This window comes from Meriones unguiculatus, chromosome 4, assembly GCF_030254825.1.
Source record: "Meriones unguiculatus strain TT.TT164.6M chromosome 4, Bangor_MerUng_6.1, whole genome shotgun sequence".
In the NCBI taxonomy this organism is placed as follows: Eukaryota; Metazoa; Chordata; class Mammalia; order Rodentia; family Muridae; genus Meriones; species Meriones unguiculatus.
In genome coordinates this window covers 100,119,155-100,131,479 of record NC_083352.1, presented here as the reverse complement: position 1 = coordinate 100,131,479, position 12,325 = coordinate 100,119,155, and the positions used below count along the sequence as shown (strand labels likewise).

General features: G+C 45.6%; 1 protein-coding gene across 15 annotated transcripts in view; it reads right to left on the bottom strand.

Annotated features, from left to right (window-relative positions):
- Ep400 (E1A binding protein p400) overlaps window positions 1–3,450 on the bottom strand; it is a 105,367-nt gene extending 101,917 nt beyond the window's left edge. For 13 of the 15 annotated variants that reach the window (XM_060382624.1, XM_060382628.1, XM_060382629.1 and 10 more), the window contains exon 1: window positions 2,998–3,101. The gene's annotated coding sequence lies outside the window, so the exon portion shown is untranslated. Of the gene's footprint in view, window positions 1–2,560; window positions 2,776–2,997; window positions 3,102–3,326 lie in introns of those variants that run through there. The other 2 variants (XM_060382626.1, XM_060382625.1) reach the window with 2 other exon arrangements.
- Between the last annotated feature and the right edge of the window lie 8,875 nt (window positions 3,451–12,325).

The window sequence follows — 12,325 nt, the reverse complement described above, 5'->3', positions numbered from 1 at the left end:
AGAAACATGGTTACGTAGGTGTCTCTTCTGTATGCTGACTGCATTTCCCTTGCATATATACCTAGGAATGACACTGCTGGGTCATAAGTAATTCCATTTTTTTAGTTTTGGGGGTTTCCCCATTCTGGGTCCATTTTGGCAGTATTAATTTATATTCTCTCCAACTACTGCCATTTTAACTGGAATGAGATCACATAAATATGATTTTCATTTACATGCCCCAATAATCCATTTTAATTCAGTTTAAACTCTAATTTTATTTTTATTTACTTCATTTGAGATACAGTCTCACTATGTTGTACCTGGCTAGCCTCAAGCTTATAGATATCCACCTGCTTCTGCTTCCCAAGTGTAGGCCACCATGCCCTGATAAATTCTAATTTTAGTTCAACCTCTATAAGACACACACACACACACACAATCCTGAAAGCCAGAATAGGTGAAGATGGCACTCTTGACAAATGGTGACAGAAAAATCAAAAAAGGAAAGGCTCACCTGATCAGTGAACTGTTTTATCACTACTCCACTGGCCCACTCAGAGCAAGTTTTGGGAGTTAGCAGTTGGCATGGGCAACATTGGTTAACTGGTCTCCATCTTATATAATGACGACTCAGTGAGAGCCAGAGCCCAGTTGGGGATCAAGCACCAAAAGCGGAGCAATGGCAACTACTACATTCTTGTATTACCCAATCACTGAGACCTAGCCACACAAAACTACTTCACGTCCACCACAAAGTACCCTCACATTTCAAAATTCTCCCATAAACGTAGTCTGCCTTCATTCCCTGAGAACCAGTGTTTAAGAACTCTTTTCATACCCAAAAAAGTCATTTGGCAGACACCAAAAACTAAGTACCTTTACCAAGAGAGTTAAAAACATTAAATGTTTAAGCCTAAGGGTTAGGGCTACAGCTCAATGGTTAAGTGCTTGCTTGGCATGTACAGGACCCTGAACTTGATCCCTAGTACCACACACATTCATAAAGATTAAACATATTAAAAATGATGCTTTAAGAGAAGTATGGTGGTACATGCCTGTAATGGAAGCACTCAGAAGGCAAGGCAGGAGGATCACAACTTCAAGTCAAGATAGGTCTACATAGTGTTCAAGGCCAGCTATGGCTAACTGGCCAAAAATAAATAAATAAGGCGATGCTTTCATTTGTTTGCTTTTCAACAACCTCAATAAACTCCTGGACTAGGACTGAAAAGATGGCTCAGCAGTTAAGAGCACTGGCTGCTCTTCCAGAAGACATGGGTTCTATTCCCACCACCCACACGGTGACTTACAATCCTCTATAACTCAAGTTCCTGGGTATTTGATTCCCTGTTCTGGCCTCTGTGGGCAGCAGACACCCAAGTGGTACAAGGCAAAACAGGACTGAAGAAATGGTTCAGGGAGCAGGAGTACATGCATGAAGAGATGGTTCAGGGAGCAGGAGTACATGCTCGTCTTCGAGGTGATCTGAGTTTGAACCCCAGCACCAATACTGGGTAGCTCATAACCACCAGGACATCAGACACCATCCTGCTCTGCAGGCACACATAGCAACATAGACACAGGCACGAAAGCACACGCAAATAAATAAATAAATATTTTTATTTACTTTTAAATACAACAAATTTCTTGGACGGCCAGAACAAAGCCTTCAGAAACAGCAGAGCCTAATCTGAGGAGAAGAGATGATGAAAAGCCTGAGTAAAGCCATTACAAAAAAAAAAAAGGAAATAGTGACAGTAAGCACACAAAAATTCTCTCCCACCCAGGAATACAAGTTAGCTGAGAGCAGAAAGAGTCAGCTGGAGGGGAGCACTAAACCAAGGGAAAGTTACTATGCAGTTGTGAAAAAGATGGCAGAAAACAACTGACAGCCACACTTAAGAATGTTATGCTATGGCCTTGAGTGGGTCACAAACAGCAACCCAACAGAGGTCACTGCAACAGCAAATGCTTCACAGGAACAACAGTACCAGCAACATTATGAGGCAGCTATTGTACAGTGCTCATGGTACCTACACAGCTTAAGACACAAAGTTTCATTACATAGTCCCAACCATTCTCTTAAAGTAGGTTCATCTCAAAAACAAGTGTATAAAACAGCTAAGCATGATGGCTCACACCTGTAAGCCCAGTACTATGGCTGAGGCATCTGGATTGCTAACAAGTACAAACTGGCTTAGGCTACTTAGCTCAATCCAGGCCGACTCGGACTTCCATGAGACTTTGCCTCATAAAACCTAAATACGTAAACATAAAATTTAAAGTTAGCAAGTAGCAGTTTGCCTTTCCTGGCCATTCAGAGTATACAAATGAAACACAGACACAGACACACACATACACACACACTAGCAAAATGCACAAGAACCGCGGTCAAGGCCAGCCTGGTCTAAATGTCGAGTTAAAAGGCCAGCCAGGGCTTCACGATGAAACTCTAAAACCAAACCAAACTAAGAACCGTTTTGTCTCACGCAAAATCCAGAGTACACAATACGCAAACATCCTGCCAGAGAGGAGCGCAACCCCCAATTCGAAGTCGCGGTGCTCCCCAATACTAAACCTGGGGACGGACTGCGGAGACTGCCGCTCGGCGGCTGATGGTGCACCTCGGGGCCCCGGCTCGGAGAGCTCCCAGGTCCACGGCGTCCTTCCCGCTCTGCCTCAGCTCCAGGCTCTGCGCCGCGAAAGGAAGCCGCCCACCGCCGACCAACGGTGCCGCGGGCGTTAGGAGCCCCGCCTTCCCGAGTGCTCCGAACCGGCCGCGCGCCTGCCCAGAACCCCGCACGCGGGAGTGCGGGCGAGAGAAGGGCCTTCCCGAGGCCGGGACACGCGCGAGCCACCGGTCCCTCTCCGCGCAGCCCGACTCCTCGGCCCCGCCCGCCCACGACAAAGCGCCGCCGCGGCCTGGGCCCGACGCGCCGCGGGCGGCAGCACCGCTGACGACGACCGCCCGGCACGCCACCACCACAACCTGCTGCCTACCAGCCCGCCTCTCACCCCGCTGTCGCCGTCCGGTTCACCCCGAACCTCGAGCCGCGCTCCGCCGCGTCCGGTCAACCGGGAGGCTCGAGCGCGCCGCAGCCGCTCGGCGCATCCGGGTCCACGGGCGCAGGAAGTAGCAGCGCCGAGCCTACGGCGAGCGGCAAGGGACTAACGGTACCTGTCGTGCAGCGCCGGTCGCCGCCACGCGGGGTCGCCTTGAGTTAAAATACTCCTGACGGCGGAGGCCGGCCAGGAGCCGCTTCTGGAGCGAGCGGACGCGACTGTTTGGGGCGGGGCTACACGCAGGAGGCGCGTTGGGCGGGGTTCGGAGAGCGGAGGGCTACCTGAGAGACGGCTCCGAAAGGCCTCTTCCGTGCGAGGCGGGAAAGCGTCGGTCGACACGAAGCGAGTCTGCGCGCACGCAGGGCAGGGCAGGGCTGTGAGCTCAGCCGGTGCCCGAGAGCTGAGGCGTGGCCTTGTCCTTAAGAGGCGGAGCCCCAGGGCTCGGGGAAGTTCGGGTACCCTCGGGGAAGGGCCTCGCATGTACGAGACGGAGCCCCAGGGCTCGGGGAAGTTCGGGCACCCTCGAGGAGGGGCGTGGCCTCGTCCGCAGGAGGCGGATCCTGATGCTTCCCTTACTTAACGCCAGCTGGGGACTCGCTCCGGCTAGTTAGCCCAGGAATAGTTCGGAAAGCTCAGGTGGTCACCTCGGGGTCTTCCAGAGGAAACAGAGGACTAGCCCCAAGGCCTAAAACCCCAGTGTCTCTGGGGTTAACAGAAAGGAGGCTGAGCCGCGGTGAGCAGAAGTATGAAAATACATCCAGCACCGTTAGGCATCAGAGAAAAGCAACAGAAACCACAACCAAGCTGAGGTAGGATTGCTGTGCGAGTTTGAGACCAACCTGAACTGCAAAGTGGGACTGCAGGTTTGGTTTGGTTTGGTTTGGTTTTTGTTTTGTTTTTCGAGACTGGGTTTCTCTGTGTAGCCTTGGCTATCCTGAACTCACTTTGTAGACTAGGCTGGCCTCAAATTCATAGACATCCACCTGCCTCTGCTTCCTGAGTGCTGGAATTACAGGCGTGTGCCACCACCACCCAGCAACTACAGTTTCTAAAGGCGGTTTTGTTGGGTTTTTTGGTTTGGTTCTTGTTTTTGTTTTTTTTGTATTTTTAAAAACACTTGAAAGAAAGAAGGAAGGAAGAGAGAGAGACGGAAGGAAGGAAGGAAGGAAGGAAGGAAGGAAGGAAGGAAGGAAAAAGAAGGAAAGAGAGAGAAAGAAAGAAATTAGCCGAGGCCGGTGGCGAAAGCCTGGCCTGTAATCCGAGTGGTTCTCAACCTGTGGGTCATATATAAGATCTCCTGCATATCAGATATTTACATTATGATTTATAACAGTAGCAAAATTACCGTTACAGAGTAGCAACACAATAATTTCATGGCTGGAGGTCACCACAACATGACTAACTGTATTAAAGGGTCGCAGCTTTAGGAAAGTTGAGAACCACTGTTGTAATCCCAGCACTTGAGGGGCTGAAGCAGGAAAATCTGGGGTAGGCTAGCTTTATCCACAGAGCGTGTTGGAGGCTGTCCTGGAATACATGAGGGCCTTTTGGTCATTCTTTGCTTTAACGGATAGCAGGGAAGACAAGCCTGGCATCGTGAGGCACACAGACTTCAATGTTTGGAGCCTTAAACAGCACTGTGTTTCTACCAGGGTTGCCCCTGGAACCCTTTCCCTGGCACAACTAGAAGCCTCTCTCAAGGTTTTCAGCCCGTGCTACCTTTATCACATTTTCTTGCCCATTGTCATTCCCAAGTTAAAGCAAAAATGGAATGGAATGCTTTAAAAAACAAAACAAACCAGGCATGAAGTGAAAGAATCAGACTAACTTTGTAACCTACATTTCTTTTAATTGCCTTATAACTTATATTTGCAAGTTTTAGGCCCATGTTAATTAAAGCCTCTTAGTGCTTCTCCAGAGAGCCAAGGAATGTAAAAGTTCCTGACATTAGCCATCTGTGAGGGCAGAGATAAGGAAGAGAACAAGGAGAGATCTCTACTAAATGGAGAAAAAATCACCGGCCGGGGCTTTGTTTGGAAACTGGGCCAAATGGCCCCAATCCTTCTGACCTTTGATCCAAAGCCTGTAACCCCCACTCCTCAGAACAGACATGGGATGAGTTAATCACCCTCCCACATTTAACTGTGGATGGCAGGAAATTCCAAACTGACTTGAAGAGCAGATATTTACGACAGGGCTGACTGGACCTAAGGGTGGCCAGAACTAACCAATTATTTTAAAAGTTAAACACCTCATCCAATCCTAAATCACCAAGAAGGCAACCCCAGGAGATTCCTGCCTTGTGTCTTTTAAAAACCTAAGGTCTTTGTCTCCCAGTGCCACTCCTAGCTGACCAGCAGGGGTGACACCATTGGGCAATGGTCAAGAGTAACCTCTTGCGTTTTTTGCATCGATGTTTCCTGAGTTCTCTTCATACCTTCTTATATTTAGGCTCTTGCTGGGCCTAACAGAAGTGTGTTAGGAAGAAGGATCCCGAGGGACCTGACAGAGATACAGGGGAAAAGGTGGATATAATCAGAATGTACATGTATGAAACTGTCAGATAATAAATTATCATTTAAAAAAGCCAACAAGGGGCTATGAAGGCAGCTCTCCACACTCTTCCCTCCAGTAAGCCTCCTCCAGCACCACCAGTCTTTCATTGGTCTTCAGCCACAGCCTCCACTCGCCATGGACCCCAGCTGCTCCTGTGCCACAGTGGCTGCTGCTCCTGCTGCCCTGTGGGCTGTGTGAAATGCTCCCAGGGCTGCATCTGCCAAGAGGCTTCAGACAAGTGCAGCTGCTGTGACTGAAGTCGGAGCACCCCACAATTGCGTGTAAATAGAGCCATATGTAGAAGCCTAGTCTTTTCTTTTTTTTCTTTAAACCCCGACCTGTTCTCTACACCTTTCTTTTTTTTTTTAAGATTTATTTATTTTATGTATATGAACACACTGTTTTTCATGCACACCAGAAGAAATCAGATCCATTGCAGATGGTTGTGAGCCACCACGTGGTTGCTGGGAATTGAACTCAGGTCCTCTGGAAGAGCAGTCAGTGCTCTTAACCGCTGAGCCATCTCTCCAGCCCCCTCTCTACACCTTTCTATAAAGCATATGACATTAAAATTGTTGATTGAATTAAAAACAAAAACCTACAAGGAATTGGGGGTAGTTGGAGCGATGTAGCCATTAAGAACATTTCCTTCTCTTCTAGAGGACATGAATTCAGTTCCCAGCCACATCAGATAGTTCACAACCATTTGTAACTAGGTCCAGGAGATCCAACACTCTCTTCTGGCTTCCATAGACATCCACATGCCACACTCACAAATAGTAAAATTATTAAAAAAAAAAAAAAAATTACAAGGGGAGCTGGCCACTACTGCTATTGCAGAAGACCAGAATTAGGTTCCTAGCACCCACATCAGGGAACTTACATGTACTCACACACAAACATACACACACAATCTTTTTTTTTTAAGATTTTATTTTTTAATTAGGTGTGTGCACGTGTGCCGTATGTGTGGGTGTGTATACATGAATGCCATGCTCTCGGAGGCCAGAAGAGGGGGCTGAATCCTCTGAAGCTATGTCTGTTATAGGCAGACACAGCTGCTTGACGTGCCTGTTAGGAACTGAACTTGGGTCCTCTGTAAGAATGGCAGGAGCTTGTAACTGCTGAGCCATCTCACCAACCACTAAAATAAATTTTTAATTTTTTTAGATTCATTTATTTTACTTGTGTGTAAGAATCTTACCTGCCTGCATGCAGCCTGCTGGATCCTCTGGAACTGGAGTTACAGAGAGTTGTGGATGTTGGAAATCAAACCCAGGTCCCATGCAAGAACAAATGCTTTTAACCGTTGAGCCATCTCATCTCTCCAGCCCCTAAAGTTTTTATCAAAAAATAATAAAGGCTAACCATTTTGGGGACCCGACCCCTCTCTGCTTTAGGGAGCTGTTACTTTTTACAGCTTGCTTGCCATTCCAGGCAAGCCAAAAATGCAGGCTGTAGCATGAAGAAGACATCTGCACAGGTTGAAGGGCCCTGTAACACTGAATGTGCTAGAATTTGAGACTGCCTCACCCACAAAAGGTAAGAGAGATGGAGAATTATACTGGGCTGGAGAGGTCATTACAAGTCTAGTGCAGAAGTAGTAGCAGTAAGGAGGGCTAAGTGGGAGCCACCAACTGCTGAGGGACATAAACAGGCATTCACTGTGAGAAAGGAGACCCAGAAGGAGGTGAGGAACACCAGGGCATGAAAGTGGAGGCTGATGTAGCACAGTCCCACTTGAGGTCTCTCCAAGAACAGGTAATAAGAAATCAGTCACAGCTAAGAGCACACTACCAATGTAGCCACTTCAAAGAAAACTGGAATGGACTCAGAGGACAGGCCAGAAGAAAGAAGGTACCTGACGCAAGATAATTGTGAACTGTGAACCCCAAGATTATTTACTGGAAAAAAAAAAAAAAAAACTTTTTGTTATGGTGTGACTCAGCCCTAGCACAAACCTTTACTCCAAGAGCTTTCTGCTTGAATACTGTAAATAGGTTTACATAAAGTCAACCATATATCAGGAGGCAGAGCAAGCAACCAGATGACAGGAAATGAACATAGAACACAAAACAAAAAGCCAAGCACATTGGCACGCACCTATGATCTCAGCACTCGGGGAGGCAGAGGCAGGTGGATCTCTTGTGAGTTTGAGGCCAGCCTGGTCTACAAAGTGAGTCCAGGACAGCCAAGTATACACAGAGAAACCTTGTCTTGAAAAACCAAAGGAGGAAGAAGAAAAAAATGAAACAGAGAGTCAGGAGGAAGATGGCTAGAAAGATGCACAGGAAGTAGAAAGGACATTCAGATTGAGGGTTTTTTGAGAAGCATGGGGAAGGAGCATGCCTTTGGCTGACACTGACTGAGAAGGAAAGTCCCCTGGGTGATTTCTCTACTCTCTGAGCTAACAGGCTTTCACCCCAGCATCTGACTCCCAAGTCTTTATTGGTAAAATGGAACATTTGGAGCCAGGTGTGGTGGTGCACATCTTTAATCCTAGCACTCAGGGAGGTAAATCTCTGAGTTTGAAGCCAGCCTAATCTACAAAGTGAGTCTAGGACAGCCAAGGCTACACCAAGAAACCCTGACTCAGAAGTTTTAAGTAAATTCAAAGGGTTACTACAGTTCAGACTTGTTTTCTAAATCTTTAAGAGTTGGAGTGATTTGGAGCTAAGATAAAATATTTGAGCAAGGCAGGGGTAACCATTCCTTTAATCCCAGCAGAGACAAGCAGATCTCTATAAATTAGTTGTTTTCTACAGTCTAGAGTTACAGTAAACCAGGTGGTAGTGGCACAGGCCTTTGATCCCACCACCCAGGGGCAAAACTCATATACAGCTCCTAACCAGTATGTTTGCACACTAGAGAAATCACATACTATATTTACAGATGATAATAATAACCCTCTACAGGGCTACCAGGAAGGCAGCTAATTTCCAACGAGGAAAGGAACAGAGAGCAGCTTTTGTGATGCCAGTTAGCTTAGCTCCATGCATGCAACCCGGACCAGTATTGAGTCAGATGATACCCTAACTACATATCCCATATTTATTGGTGAATTGACAACTGGAGACTCTTCATGAAGCAAAAAGGAGTCCACCAACATTTGCCTGTTCTCTTTTATTGTAAACATTTTCCATATATGAAGAATGAATATTTTCTCTTTGAAAAGCAAATCAGGACATGTAAGAAGGCATGGTGATCCTTATACTAAGTGATTGCCAGCCACACTATGGTCATAAAGGTGCCCCTGACATTGACTGAATGGAACAATTCAAACACAGAGTCCTTTACACATTTAGCCATGTAAAAAAAGGTATTACAGTGGAACTGGTACCTACCTACATTTCTTCATGACCAGGATGTGGTAACAAAAGGGTCTATGCCTTCCTGCAGAAATAGTTCTGTTGCCTATAATCTCCATCCCTAAACCGCCCACCCCTCCCCCAAAAAGAGACACCTATTGAACTCTGGGGACCAATGGAATGGTCACAACATTTGGCTAATACATGGTTTAGCTAATGCATGGCTTTGTTTTTTTATTGTTGTTGTTTTTCTCAAGTCAGTGTTTCTCTGTAGCCTTGGCTGTCCTGGACTCACTGATGCATGGTTCATCAACCGCTGATGGAACCAAAGCTAATGGAAAATGGCAGCCTATAGACAGGGAGATGGAATGGCCAATACTGAGGAAGGACCCACAAAATCAGTGCAGCACTGCTGACTATAAGACAAATAACTAGGAAAGCAAAACACTATCTTTGCCAATTCATGGTGAGCGTGCAATGGTATATCTGTATGGTCATGAAAATGGAAAACCGCTAACTGGCAGATAAATGGCAAAGATATCTGGTCATGGGAGGCATGAATGGAAATGGCAAAACTTCGCAAAAGCATCAAATTTTAAGTAGCTCATATGGGCAAGACAGAAAAAAATCTGAAAATAATGAAACAGTGGACAAACTGGCATCATGTTTAATTAAGACTAGAATATTAATATTTGCCAGGTTACAACTTCAGAATAAGTCAGCAAGAATAACAGATTATACATTCGAAAAACTTGAAAGTTTACCCCAGCACTAATAGTAAGGGGAAATGGAGAACCAAATTAAACCAGGACAACCCTATGATAATAATTATTAAAAGGAATTCATAGGCGGTGGTTCGCACCTTTAATCCCAAAAGCAGGCACATAAGAATCACAGTAATTTGCCAGGCTGGGATAAGGCATGTATTATGATCACACACCTCCTTGTGTGATTGGGCTCAAAAATGGCATGTGAACAAAATTGTCCATCTACTCGTCCAGATGACTGAGTTATAAACATCACAAGCTCAAACATGCCCATACTATCCCCCCATGTAGGCTAATATAGTCATACACTTCCTAACATGATTGTGCTTGGAAATGGCATGTGGGCCAACATGCACACACACATGCACATACATACACGCAGAGATGCACACATGCACACACATAAACAGCCTATGCAGTGGCATGTACACCAACATGCCCTTGCTGCTCCTCAGGTAACTGGGCTCACAATAGGAATACAGTCCAGTTAGGTTCTTCTCCTGCCTGGGGGCTGCCTCCCAGCAGCCCACTAAGTCAGGAGGGGCAGGAGATGAGAAGCTGCCTGGAATGGCCAGTGAGAACAGGGCAGGGATCATACACCCAAGGAACAGCTGATGGCTAGTTCAACTTTAATCCCAGAGAACAAGGGCTAGATATCCCTATGGAGGCCCCCAAGAATAGGTGTAAGCAATTGGTTAGAACTAGGCACTACAAAGGATGCTTGTATACATTATACAGCACACTCCTATCATAAGAGTAGAATGTCAGTGCTTAATTAACATATGGGCGCAGGGAGGAAAGTTAGCAGGGAGCTGTGTCAGAGGCCATACATCAAGTGTAGCTAGGGGAGTCTCTAAAGACACTTTCCAGATGAAGTCAGGCAGAGAGCAGGGACCCCACAGAAGGGATGGAGTTCTGCTTTTAGGGCCAAACTTATAATGGCTATCCGGTCGGTCCAGGCAAGAACTGCAACCTCAACCAGCAGGGTACCTCCAACAGACCAACATGCCAGTACCCCCCAAATGACAACTGTTGTAAATATCACGTGTTCCAACATGACCACACAGCCCCCCATGACCAGACAGGCAAGAAGATCACCTAAGGCAAACTGAATGCCCATGCTAATAAACCCAGCACTTGCAGGATGGAGGCAGGGGAATCAGAAGCTCATGATTATCTTTTGCTTTGTGATGAGCTCCAGCATAGTCTAAGCTACATAAGACCTGGCTCCAAAACTACCCCTAACAGCAAAAATGAAGTAAAATAAGATATGAGAGAAATTGAGGGGTTGGTGGGATGGCTCCATGGATAAAGGCACTTGCTGCCAACTCAACAACCTGAATTCAATACTGGGAGCCACAGGTAGACAGAACCAACTTGTAGGTTTTCCTCTGACCTCCACATGAGCATGTTCTCAAGTCCTCTTCCACACACACAAAATAAATGAATGTGGAAAAAAAAAAAAAACTGAGCAGGCAGTGGTGGCACTCCCCTTTAATCCTAGCACTCAGGAGGCAGAGGCAGGAGGATCTCTGCGAGTTGAAGGCCAGCCTAGACTACAGAGTGAGTTTCAGGACAGCCAAAGCTACACAGAGAAATCCTGTCTTGAAAAACAGAAACAAACAAACAAAATTACAGTAATTTAGTTTTACAGTAATTTAGACAGGGCTTCCCTGTGTAGCCCTGGCTGTCCTGGGCTTGATTTGTAGACCAGGGTGGCCTCGAACTCACAGTGATGCATCTACTGTCTGCTGGGATTTAAGGCATGCACCACCATGCCCAGCTACAGTAATTTAAATTTAAAAGCTGCTTGCAAAAGTCAGGCTGAAAATGAAAGTGAATATCCTTTATGATCTAAAAATAAATATACACTTAAACCTGTAATTTATATATAAAGAGAAAGTGGGATATAGGTATATTTATTTACACATAGTAAGGTATATTTAGTTTCAAAAATTCAAAAGAAATTTTTTATTTCAATTGAAAAATAATACTTTTCTGTTGCCAAAAAACATTTTGCCCTGGGAGAGATATAACCTACCAAAAAAGGAATCCCCCAGAATTAGGACTGGAACAGGATTTTTTGCTTTTATCTTTCCAGAATAAAATCTCCAGATTCCAACTAAGGAATCTGGAGACTCCTGGACAAGCGAGACATCTAAAGAAGAAGAACGGATCATCAGGGAAAATGTCCCAAGAAAAAGAGTAAATTGGCCAATGGTATTGCTGCCCTCTACAGACATAAGGGCGAAACGGTCTTTATGTCATCCCAATCCAATTAAAACTTAAAGCTGGCTTTGGAGGGTGGCTTTCTCCTCTAAACCCACGCATGCCTGTTAAAGGAAAATCCAAAACCTCTGTCTCATATCAGAAGAGCTACCTGGTATGGGACAGAGGAAAACAAGTAAGAGACTATTTTATTGCCTCTAATCTCATAATCTTTTGTTTTTCATTTGACTCTCTAAAGGTTTTCTTAAGGTATAAATGTTATCTCAAAATCTAAGATTATTCTTTATATCGTCAGACTATTCTAGCAATAAGATTCACCCAGCTTCCTGTATGTTTTCAGGTTTGAATCTGAAGCAAGTAACTAGGAACGAAGTCTGGATAGCTCAGATGTAATAGACTGTGGTCCTCAAACCTTTCAGA